Here is a 13,340-nt window from a genome sequence, read left to right as displayed (position 1 = left end):
CATTGTTTCAGAAGACGCTCAAGATTGCCGGGTCCCGGACGCTTATTGCAGGGGGAGATTTCAACGCGGCAGACACGGCATGGGGTTACGGCTACAGCACGACCAAGGGAAGGCAACTCGGGCAAGATGCGCAGGAACTCGACTTCACGTTACTTACGGATCAGGCGCAGCCGACGAGAATCGGTAACTCCACTTCCAGAGACACGACCTCGGACCTGACGTTCGTCTGAAATCTCGGACGACGGCTACCACGTGGGAAAGCACGCCGACCGACCTGGGGAATGACCACATGATCGTCGAAATACACGCACAGACTCCGGACAAGGCGCCGGGCAGTAAGCGAAATTTCAAATGGACTGATTGGGAAGATTTCAGAAATAAACGAGACCAACAAGAGTCTTCAGGAGATACAATCACGGACATCGAAGCCTGAACCCGCTCGCCGCTGGTTGCAGACGCCAAAGCGTCAACCAAGACCATCGAAACAGGTTGAAACTGACAAGATGAACAGCCGCCTGGCGCATCTCATCGAAGCGAAGAACTCTGTCCTGGCCAGGTGGAAGGGACAGAGACTCAATCTGAGACTCAGAAAGAAACTAGCGGAGATCAACCGCAACATCGAGGAGCACTGCCGAACGCTCAAACGTGAGCAATGGGATGACTTATGCAATGCAGTCGACGGCCAACTACACAACGGGAAATCGTGGAACCTGCTCAGGCATCTGTTGGACAAAATGAAGACGAAGTCCCACCAGAGGAACTGCCTCGCACGTCTATTACACAAGGAACTCGAGAAGCACGGTGAAGATGCAGTGACCGTCCTGTTACGAGCAAAGTACTTGCCTCACACTTCGATCTCACAACACGGCCCATATCAGGGGGATCCGAACGCAGAATTGGATAAGGACTTTAACGTAGAAGAGATTAGGACGGCGCTGCACAACCTCCACAGCAGATCGGCGCCGGGACCCTACGGGGTGTCGAATCGCGCCCTAAAGAATCTCGACGACCGATCCGTGGAACAGTTAAAGGCATTCATCAATCAGTGCTGGCAGCGCGGCAGCCTCCCGCAACAGTGGAAAACTGCGAGAACGATACTAATCCCAAAACCCGGAAAACAGCCGAGCCTCGACAACCTTCGCCCCATATCCCTAACGTCGTGCGTCGGCAAGACCATGGAGCACGCACTGCTTAACCGCTGGCAAGCCCACTTAGAGCAGAAAGGCGCATACCCACCATCCGTAATAGGGTTCCGCCCCCAATTATCCACGCAAGACGCAATGTTACAACTGAAGCTCCAGGTGCTTGACGGCAAGACGAGAGGCACAAGAGCAATTCTCGGCCTCGACCCTGAAAGCACGTTCGATAGAATCGCGGACTCGGCGATCTTACACTAGATATTGCGTCAAAACCTAGGTGTACGCTCGTACAACTACGCTAAAGATGTTTTTGCAGACAGGCGAGATTTTTTAGTGGCAGGGGATATCTAGCTAGACGAGCAAACGCTGGGAAGCACCGGCACCCCGCAGGGCTCCGTCTTCTCGCCCATGCTCTTCAACTTCGTCATGATCGGTCTAGCAGAAAAGCTACAAGAACTCGAAGACGTCCGGCACACTTATACGCCGACGACATAACACTCTGGGTGCACGAAGGCAGCGACAGTCACATCTAAACGGCACTGCAACTAGCAATCCAGACAATAGAGGAATACCTTGTACACTCTGGGTGCACGAAGGCAGCGACAGTCACATCTAAACGGCACTGCAACTAGCAATCAAGACAATAGAGGAATACCTTGTGGGTACAAGATTGCGGTGTTTGCCTAGAAAGTCGGAACTCCTACTCTACCGCCCTACACAGAGGAGCAGACCACCCGGTGTGCTCGGATTGCGGCAACGACCAGACGAGAATACGAAGAGGTCAGACTACGCACGAGCAACGGAGCAACCATCCCGATAGTGCACAGAATTACGGTCCTTGCATGATAATCGGAGCCAAAGGCGTCAACGGCGAAACGATCACTAAATAACAGCCCAAGATGGCTAACGTCATGCGAATCCTAACAGGGTCACCAGCAGAAGAAACGTAATGAGGGAGGAGGGTCTCATACGACTCATACACTCTTTCGTCATGAGCCATATTGCGTACGTGGCGGCATTCCACAACTGGTACAAGGAAGAATAAACCAAGGTCAACGTCCTCATCCACAGGGTGTACAAGATAGCACTTGGTCTACCGGAGTCCACCAGCACGCACCGCTTGCTCCAGCTCGGGCTTCACTACACGCTTATCGAAATCGCCGAGGCGCAGCGCACTTCACAACTAGAAAGATTAGCGGGCACGAGAGCAGGACGCCAGATCATGGAAAGTGTCGGCATCCGTTATAATGCACAACATGGCCAGAAAGCCGCTGCTCCGGGCGCGATCAGACAAACTCTAAGAGCGTACCTGATTCCACAGAACGTCCACCCAGAACACAACCAGGGAAGAAGAGTGGCCAGAGCCAGAGCTCTCCTACCCAGCCACGGCGACGAAACGGGGACAAGGTTCGTTGACGCCGCGGAATACGCAGAACGCTCGCGATTCGCGGTTGCGGTCGTCGATTCGAGTAGCGAAACGCACATAACAGCAAGTGTAGCGTGCGAGGGCGAAGACTAAGTGGAGGAAGCGCGGTGGCCCTCGCCCTCATGGGTCCGACGTGCACCAAAGTTCTCAGCGACTCGCGACAAACGGTCAAAAACTTCGCCAAAGGATGGATCTCACAGACAGCGGCCCGAATCATGAGCAATCGAAAAGTCCAGTGAGAGCAAGCTTTTCAAACCAGAATCCAGTGGTTCCCGGCGCACAAGGGAGGAGTATCGAACACATATTGCAACCGGAACGAGACGGCACACGCCAAGACGCGCGAGCTCGCGAACCGCGCCGGCTACCGTCGTCCATGGGACAGCACCAAAGACTTTGACCAGCTACAACGAAATTACCAAGGCCCTCTGCCTGGCCCTCCGAACCTTCCCTCCGCCCAACGACAAGCTGGACAGGGCGCACGCTGTGGCCCTCAGACAACTGCAGACGCTCACTTACCCCAAATTTACACAATGCCACAGACTTTATCCCGGAACATACCCGACAAATATATGCAAGCTCTGCCATGCTGCTATAACAACTTTATACTCCGCATGCTTTGGGACTGTAGCAAAAACCCTGACGGTGCTAACTCCGGAACCCTCCCGCCGCGGTGGGCCGCTGCCTTGCGCAGCCCCAGCCTCGGTGGCCAACTCTGGGCCGTCCAGCAGGGCCGCGAGGCGACGGCGAGGCAACACCTCGACGTCGGCACGTGGGAGACCAAAGGCCCCGTCGGCGAAAGCTCTGCAGGACTTTTAAATAAAGTTGTTACCAACCAAAATTAAAACCTAAAGACACCCTTCGAGAAAAGCCGCCTTAGCGTCACTGATTGAAATGGACGGTTTACTAACCCACACGCTTCCCGCTTTCTTAATAAAATACGCCCTACTACTTCTCACTCAAACATGTCTTTTCCGGTCTTCAAAAAATTGCTTTCTTTAGTTCCGGACGACACCCTTTGCAGGTTTTGCAGTGGTCTGCAAGGAAGCTTCCATGCTGGTTGCGCACATTCCGCAAGTGCTCACTGGCGCGTTTATTGAAACATCGACCGGTTTGCCCTATGTAAACGAGACCACAGCTTAGACCACAGCTTACACAACTTGTGACCTGCATTTGGTGAGCTGTTTTTGAAGTTTAATAGGGCAAACCGGTCGTTTCTTCTGCGGTTTAGTCATAGTACAGATCGTTGACAGCTTTGATGGGGCCGAAAACACAACTTGCACCTGATGTTTGCTTGCGACTTTTTTTTGTGCCATGGGAAACTTTGTGAATATAAGGAATGACAGGGACAGATTTATTTCATGCTTCCGGAAGTCTCTTATCATAAACCGCCTCAACTTCTGGAATAACATTTCGGAGACGGCCTAAATCAAAAGGGGCGGATAACCGGCTTCTTGCAACCTCTGAATTTGGTCGCCAAAGCTCACTGACATCATGTGATGACACGACTTTCCCAAGACATTCTGAAGGGAATTAGCGATCATTGCTCTTTTAAGGAGTATCACACGATGTATTAAAGCGGGAATTTTGATATTGCGATCTGTTTGCCTTGGCCAAGCGTGCGTCTGTTGTGAGGGTGAATTTTATTTATTTCATTTCATTGCTTTCTTGTTGGTTTTGCGGGAGGATAATCTTTGGACCTAGTAAAAAAAAGTTTGCTTTCATCACTAGTGTAGTGCTGAATGCATAAATGTAAGTTCCGGTCGGTTAGAAGTAGCACTATTTCCTGAATTCTCATTGTTGTACACAATTTCTTATTCTTGTGTGATAGGCTTCTGCGATATGGCTCGGGTACTTCATAAATATATGGGTTTGGGCGAATAAACCTCAGTTGAAAATTGGCGCCTGTCCTGTTGTGTTCTTGTGGTTCTCCACGCGCCGTCGTGACATCTTCTTCTTCTTCTTCTCCTCAAGTAATATGGCACATACCCACGTGGGGGGATTGGCCAAGGTATAGAGTAGAATGCCAATGAAGCATTTGCGCGGGGAAGGAAACGTCAGAAGACTGAATCAAGATAAAAAAAAATTGGAAAAACAAAATGAATTCAAGAGGTATGAGTCATCCGGAATAGAATCAATCTAGCCTTTTTTGGACATGCGAAAGAATTTTGTATATAGCTAACAAGATAATCGATTAGTTGCACTTATGTAATCATGAAGGTAGCCGCATACACTGCTTAACGGGAATCCCTTGGCACTCGCACCGAACGATAGAAGAACTGTAAGAGACAGAGGCAGTCCTAGTCTAGAAAGAGGAACCTCCAGATATTGCTTTCTCTGAACCGCGAACCGCCGGCAAGAGAGGAGAAAATGATCGACTGATTCAACTTGCCCACATGATACACAAAGGTTCGTCGCAGCGAACCCGCACCTGCATAAGTTCAAGTTTAAGTAAGGGATTCTACATCGCAGGAGCGTCATGGACACTTCACAAAGCCTTGACATACACCACCGGATATTCCATGGGTACTTTAGGTGTTGAAAGTCCACGGTATTGAGCAACGAATCACTCAAAGTGGCTGAAATATGTTGGAACCGCTGGAAACGTGAAGCTGCTAACAGAATAAGGTGAGGGACGGGATATATTACAGGTGCGCTGAGAGCTGACCTTGCCAATAAATCAGCCACCTCGTTAAAATAGACGCCTGAATGCCCAGGTACCCAGACCAAACGGATCTCGCGCACTGTGCTCGGAACAAAAAACCTAAGTGAACGAGTCAAGAAAGATTTTTCCGAATTTTGGAGAGAGACAATAACTGAAAGGCAGTCTGTAAGAATAAGAACCCGTGCGACATGTCTGGGAATTTTGAGAAGAGCCAAACCAATGGCCAAAAACTCTACGAAGAATATAGGAGTATGATCAGGGATACGAACGGAGTAGCTCCAAGCTAGATCCTGCGAATATATGCCAATCGCCGCCTTCTCACAGCTGCCGGAGGCATCAGTGGAGAGAACAGTATGATGTGGGAAATTCTGTAGGTGTTCAGAAAGAATACCATTTAGGGTATGTGCGGGCATATGTTTCGCATGGGACGGGAAAATAAAGTCGTAATAGAAGACGGGATCAGCCTGCGTGTCAGCAACTCGTTGCAAGGAGATCAGATCAACCTGAAGCGGAGCTAACAGATTCTGCGTGAACCTAACTTGCGGAATCTGATAACGTGGCCAGTGATTAGTCAAAAAAAGGTGTGGTTGGGCTACAAAAATTGGAAAACTAACGCCTAGGGCCGGGTCAAAAGACTTGAGGAAAGTACGCACTGTTAGAAGTTGGAAGCGGGAATAGAGGCTGGGGATATGGGCTTCCAGATAAAGGACAGCGTTGGAAGCTGATTTTGGGAGCCCGAGGCATAGCCGTAGGGCACGCCTTTCCAGTAAGGCTAATGGCTGCAGCTTGTAGTTTGCGCTACCAGAGAACAAGGGGCAACCAAATTCCAGAATCGGTCTCATATAAGCCTTATAGAGCAACAGTAGCGTGTCACGACGCATGCCAAATTTTTTATTGCCAACTCGGGTCAAACGGCCCAGTGCACGTTCCCCTTTAATAATATTATTCTTAGTATGGTGTCGCCAGTCCAAATTTTGGTCATAAGTAACGCCTAGGTATTTAACCGACTCCACCTGTGCAATTGGAGTGGAGCGGTAGGCTAGCGAGATGGAGATAGGAGCGTCGGGTGGAAATACCAGCACGCCACATTTGCTGACATTAAGTGATAAATTGATTTGGTCCAACCAGACTTCAAGAGCATTCAGATATGCCTGCAAATACCCGTAGAGCACATGAATATCCTTTGCTGATGCGAAAAAAGCTATATCATCTGCGTATACATAAACTGTAACGTTAGGATGAATGGGGATGTCCCGAAATAATATGTTGAAAAGCAGCGGAGAAAGAACAGAGCCTTGCGGCACACCTCTTTATTGACCATAGGTATTAGAACAAAAAGATCCGTCTGCACAGAAGAAAAATCTATCTTTTAGAAATTCACAAATCCAGGCGTAGAGGTAATGGGGTGGTTGTAGTTGAGCAAGCTTGTTAGTGAGGACTGCGAGCTCCACGCTGTCATAGGCCTTCGCAACGTCAAGCGTCACCAAGGCCGAAACTTCTCTCTGGCACATTGAGAGTCGTATTCGGCTCTCGAGATCCACATGCGCGGACCATATGGAACAACCGCGACGAAAGCCAATCTGTGCGGGGCTGAGGCCGTTAATATGATGAACATGCTTTGTGAGGCGACTGTGTACTACTCTTTCTATTAGCTTTACTAAATTTGAGGTTAAAGCAATCGGCCGAATATTGTCTGATTGAAATCCATTGTCTGCATTTTTTAAATGTAAAATTATTTTCGCAATTTTCCAACTGTGAGGAATCCAAGAGGTTTCCAATGACGCATTTACAATATCTAGAAGGTGAGTTGGAAAGTCGTGCGCTAAAATCTTTAACATGCCCACAGTAATGCCGTCAGATCCCGGAGCAGCAGAGTGCATCGAGGAAACAATTTGCAGGAGCTCCGACACGTCGACCTCAGGATAGTCCGAGCTGGGGGTGAGAGTGTGCAAAGGTTCTGCTTTCTGTACCTGGAAACGTAAGGCCAGCCCCTGCGCGATGAGTTCAAGGTTTTGCTTAGCCTCCTGCGGAGACATTACCATTGACCTTATGCGATTGGAGGCCGGAGAGCTGTTATTCTGCGCCATGAATCTATAAAGAGCATTCTTATTCTGGGGTTTTGAGAGATACGTGTTTAAATTTTGATGATAATCCTCCTTTGCATTTTTAACAGTTGTTTTGAAACATGCAGAGAAGAACTTATAATTTATCCAATTAGCTGGGCTCTGATTATAGGAAAGGCTTTTCCAGGCTGCTTTTCTACGACGATAAGCTTTCTCACACTCCTCCGTCCACCAAGGAGAAGGCTGTCTGGCAGGAGCAGCAGTGCACACCGAGAATACAGAGCTCTCAGCAGCATCTTAATAATAATAATAATTGGTTTTTTGTGGAAAGGAAATGGCGCAGTATCTGTCTCATATATCTTTGGACACCTGAACCGCGCCGTAAGGGAAGGGATAAAGGAGGGAGTGAAAGAAGAAAGGAAGAATAGGTGCGCCGTAGTGGAGGGCTCCGGAATAATTTCGACCACATGGGGATCTTTAACGAGCAGCATCTTGCAGAAAGGTAATTGTCCGCTGAGCTGTTTGTGCTCGACCTGAGCTAACTATGGAGGGGAGTGAGGCAGATATCAATTTTTTGTACATAATGTGGTTTACAAATTTCATGGTTGCACCACCTTTTCTGATAGGCGAGGATATAATAGAAAAGGTTATTGGAAAGTGGTCACTAGATGTACCTGAGTCTTCAGTTGACCATGCAGATACGCCAACCCCACGAGATGCTAATGTTAAATCTATGATTGAACGGGAGCCTCCTCGCATAAAGGTTACTGCTCCAGAATTACAGCAGCGCACTGCATTCATTGACATCCAGGACCACAGAAGCTGGCCGCAGGAGTCATAGCGACTATCCCAGACACTGTGGTGCGAAATAAAATCTCCTGCGATGACTGTGCTGTTTGCGCCGCTCAGTAAGGTATCCAAACAGTCTGTCCAGTGAACACCGATTGGGAAGTAGACGTTAGCATTAGTGACTTTGGCGCACTGTGGAAGGGAGATTTCAACCGCCAACAACTCACAGTCAGGGCGCATAACTGTCTGCGAGATTGATGCCCGGTGACATATTTTCGTAGAGATCATAGTTATTAACCCACCACCCCTGCCATTAACGCGATCTACCCTGAAAACACGAAATTTTTTAAATGTGAATGATTTAAGTGGAGAGAGCAACGTTTCTTGTAAAATCACAATATCTGGATTATGTTTATGAAGAAGTAATTCAAGATCCGGTAAAGAAGAAAGTACGGAGCGACAATTCCACTGCATAACTTTTATACCCGCCATGATTATCGACTGGTTAAAGAGGCATCAACAGCATCCTTCAGCACATCAGTCTGGGGAATTAATTTGGGGGGTCCTTTCTTTGCTTTGACTTGCGGAACAGCTGACTTCGAGGGTGAGGAAGAAGCTCGACGCTTCTGGGAAGTGGTGAGCATTTCAACGTCCATGCTACAAGTATCGACGTGAGCGACACTGTCAGGAGCGCTGTTGGCAGGCGGTACTTGGGGCACGGTAGGAGCACTTGGGAGTGATGCCGGCGTAGCCGCCGAAACATGTGATTCAGTAGGCAGAGATTGGCCAGCAACAAGTTGAGATAGAGCCTCGGAGAAACTGCCCAGCATTCGCTCGACCACCACAGAAAGAGCATGTTCTACAGAGGACACTATTGAAGTAGTCAAACTTGACGGTATATCAGCAACAGAGCTTCGCGCACGGCTGGCATATGTATTATCCCTCCGATCCAGAAGTGCATAAGCATCTGCTCTCGAACATCGTTTCGCTTGAATGATATCGAGCAGGCTTTGTTCGTCGGCTCGTTTCGAGCAGTTGACATCATCAGCTGAGTGGTTGCCCTTGCATAGGCAACACTGGGGCTGATCAGACGCGCAGCTGTCATCTGAATGCCCTTCTTCACAAACCCGGCAGCGGGTCGCCGACTTACACGCTTTACCACTGTGACCGAAACGCCAACAGTTGTTGCACTGAAGAGGACGGGGCTGCAGAGGGTCCACACGATACACTATCGGCCAAACCTTGAGTTCAGAAGGACAGGAGGAACCAGCAAACGTAGTGATAACTGACTCTGTCGCAACACGCACACCATTGAATTCTCTACTGCACCGGTAGACAGAAAGAACCCCCACACCTGCATCCTGAAACTCCTTCAGTATATCCTGCGGGGATGATGCTGGGTCCACGCCACGAACAATACCTTTGGAACATGCGAGCTGTTCCGGGATGAAGGCTTTAACCGCTAATGACTGAAAAATTTTGCACTGGAGCAGGTCTGCGACACAATCAATGTCAGCGGACCTGCAAACAATGCCTCTCCGGCCGAACGGTCGCACCTCAGAGATCTGTAGGTAGTGGGTAGTGAGAGATCTTAGCTCCTGCTGAAGGACCTTGGGGCTTTTCATCTTGATCGTTCCCTCACCGATCGGCACGAGAGCCAAAGGGATGATGTCAATTCCATTTTTACGAAAATTTTCTAGCGCAAGCTTTGGGTGGGCAAGCTGGCAAACCAGGTTGCCGACCCTCCACCCGGGGAGGTCAGCGACATACCTGAGCCAAACGCACCCTCAAAGGCACATTAACCTGGCCTACAGAGCTAACCTGAGACCTGGCCAAATCCCCCACACAGAACGGCCTCACCAGAGATGACCACGTAGGCACCACCAGGACACCACAGTTGAGCTCGAAGCCAAGCACCAACAAGAACACGTCAGCACCGTCCAACACCTTCTTCTACCGTATAGATAGCATGGTTCTTCTTCTTCTATGGTTGTAGGGAAGGATGAAAGTGGGAAGACACGGGCTTGTCTACTGGAGGGCTAGCCTCCAAGCCCACTGCCGGCGTGTCATAGGACGAGGAGGGGAGGGGGAAAAATATTGAAATAGGAGAGGGTAGGCGCGCAGCCGCAGTGGTCAACTCAGTTGGCATGTGCTGTCCCCTGTGTCCTGTAGGCGGCCGGAGAGGCCGGTGGCCTCCAGGATGGAGAGGAGGTGCCGGAAGGCCTTGGCAGGATGGTGACCGCCGGGGAAGATAAGGTGGTCCGCTGAGGTGCAGGGGAGGCCCAAGGAGCGATAGCGCGCCTCCATGATAGTCCTTGCGGACACAAAGGCAGGGCAACCACACAGGATGTGCTGGGTTGTCTCTTTTGGGTAATTGCACAGGGAGCACCCAGGGGAGTCGGTGAGGCCAATGCGGAAGAGGCGGGAGCCGGTGTTGGCGCAGCCTACCCTGAGCCTCAGGAGGAGGCTGCGCTCCTTGCAGTGCAGGCCAAGATTTGGAATAGGGTGGGGGGATGGCCGTTAGCCACCCTGGGATCCGGGTGATCGAGGAGGAGGAGGCGGTCCACTATGCTCCTTGCAAGGTCCAAGGAGCAGAGGTTCCTGGAGAGCGAGTTCCTGAGGAGTGTGCCGCTTTAGCCAGGGAGTCCCCTTCCTCATTGCCCAGGACACCGACATGGGCCGGGACCCAGGTCAGCCGGACGCGGGTACCCCTGGTGCACAGTTCATCGAGCCGCCAAGCCAGCCTGCGGGTGGGCCCTTAGAAGGCCTCAGGAGGAGCAATCTGTGAAAATGGGGACAGTGCCAGTGGGTTCGGCCTGGAGAACCGCAGCGACCTCCGGACGTAGGCCCACAGCAGCAGTGTTCCGCCTAGATAGCATGGTTAGCGGTGTAGTTAGCGGCGCCGAGTTCCATCATGATTGTATATGATTATGACGTATTAAAGTGAACCAAACTTATTTTGGCGTCCACAAACCATTCTCGTGAGTAGAGTGCATGCATTGCCCTCTCGAAATGCATACGCTCATCACGCATGTTTCGTGTACAGGCTATTCCTTCGCATGAGGCTTCGCATGGAGCAGAATGTGGCTTCGGCCTCGTGCATACTTTTTTAAAGCGAAAATTATTGCCCCAGGGCATCAATGATTGGTGAAGGTGTGATAAATGATGTAGTAGAGATTAGATAGATAGATAGATAGATAGATAGATAGATAGATAGATAGATAGATAGATAGATAGATAGATAGATAGATAGATAGATAGATAGATAGATAGATAGATAGATAGATAGATAGATAGATAGATAGATAGATAGATAGATAGATAGATAGATAGATAGATAGATAGATAGATAGATAGATAGATAGATAGATAGATAGATAGATAGATAGATAGATAGATAGATAGATAGATAGATAGATGGATGAATGGATGGATGGATGGATGGATGGATGGATGGATGGATGGATGGATGGATGGATGGATGGATGGATGGATGGATGGATAGATAGATAGATAGATAGATAGATAGATAGATAGATAGATAGATAGATAGATAGATAGATAGATAGATAGATAGATAGATAGATAGATAGATAGATAGATAGATAGATAGATAGATAGATAGATAGATAGATAGATAGATAGATAGATAGATAGATAGATAGATAGATAGATAGATAGATAGATAGATAGATAGATAGATAGATAGATAGATAGATAGATAGATAGATAGATAGATAGATAGATAGATAGATAGATAGATAGATAGATAGATAGATAGATAGATAGATAGATAGATAGATAGATAGATAGATAGATAGATAGATAGATAGATAGATAGATAGATAGATAGATAGATAGATAGATAGATAGATAGATAGATAGATAGATAGATAGATAGATAGATAGATAGATAGATAGATAGATAGATAGATAGATAGATAGATAGATAGATAGATAGATAGATAGATAGATAGATAGATAGATAGATAGATAGATAGATAGATAGATAGATAGATAGATAGATAGATAGATAGATAGATAGATAGATAGATGTTTAATGAATAAAAAAAGGTTAGAGGATTTCATGAAGCCCAGGAAAGAACGATGGTATGGACCCTGCGTCCAGGCAATGTATGAAGCAGGGTTGATTGGTGAAATACCTGCTACCATAAGGGGCCGGATCCTTGTAGGCTTCAGAGCTGTGCAGTCCCACAGTAAGTGGTGTATGTAGGCTTAAATGTCCTCGTGTTTACATATCGGACACCCTGGCTGAGGAAACAGATCTCGGTACTGAGGCCACTTCCGAGTGACGGAAGGTGTGAGGGCAACCCCGGACACGCATCCTCCTAAGCGCAACCTTCTCTGCACGGTTAAGACCGCGGGGAGGGTTATCGCACACGGAGGGATGAGAGCACGTGTGCGGCGCCGGAGGATTTCCTTTCTTATTGAAAGGAGGGTAAAATTGTCCAAATGAAAGAGCCGAGGCGGTGATGAGTTTGTATCGCAAGGTGGGTCGCTAAATCTGCCTGGCTTTGATAGGTCAGCAGATCCCGTGGGGCCCGCTGGATACGTACTGGCTGCGGAATGCGTGCCGTGAGCTGGTGGATGTCCTGGCATATCATTGGACAGCGGCTGACACGTCGTAGCAACCGGACAACTTGAAGGGCGTCCGCATTCTTTTTACTTTGCATACTTTGCAACTTTTGTAACATATTTGGTGCTTTTGTATACCCGGATAAGTGTTGAAGCCTTTTGCAGACTGTGCGAGTGTCTAAACGGTGTTCCTCTTCAAGGTAACCTTGAGGAAAGGAACTACAGGATAAAAACGCAGAAAGTTGAGTGTTCGAGCGATGCAGACAAATTTTCACGACGCAAGGAAATCAGGGTGCTATGTGCAGAACACCGCACTGCTGGGTGAAGGAGCAGGCGGGAGGAAGCCCACCGAGGAACTTTCCTTGCTTGACAGTTATGAGGTGTTGGCGCACGATGGCTCTACTCAGACGACTGGGCGGCACGGAATGCGAGTGACGCTTCGCATTCTGGCATTTCAACAGAACTGCTTGCACTGCTCTCCTTGGGGTGATACTCCCCGCCAAAAGATTGTTACACGTGAAAGCGATGCGCCAGTCGAGGCCATGAAATTAACTTCACTGTTACCCTATTTATCGTGCGGCGTCGCAAGCCTTTCTCTTTTGCGTAATTTTTTGGCTCATTCAAGATACGTTCGCTGTAAAATTGACATAGATGCAAACCTCGCT

This window comes from Amblyomma americanum, chromosome 1, assembly GCF_052857255.1.
Source record: "Amblyomma americanum isolate KBUSLIRL-KWMA chromosome 1, ASM5285725v1, whole genome shotgun sequence".
Classification (NCBI taxonomy): Eukaryota; Metazoa; Arthropoda; class Arachnida; order Ixodida; family Ixodidae; genus Amblyomma; species Amblyomma americanum.
Note: the sequence above shows the minus strand (reverse complement) of the source record.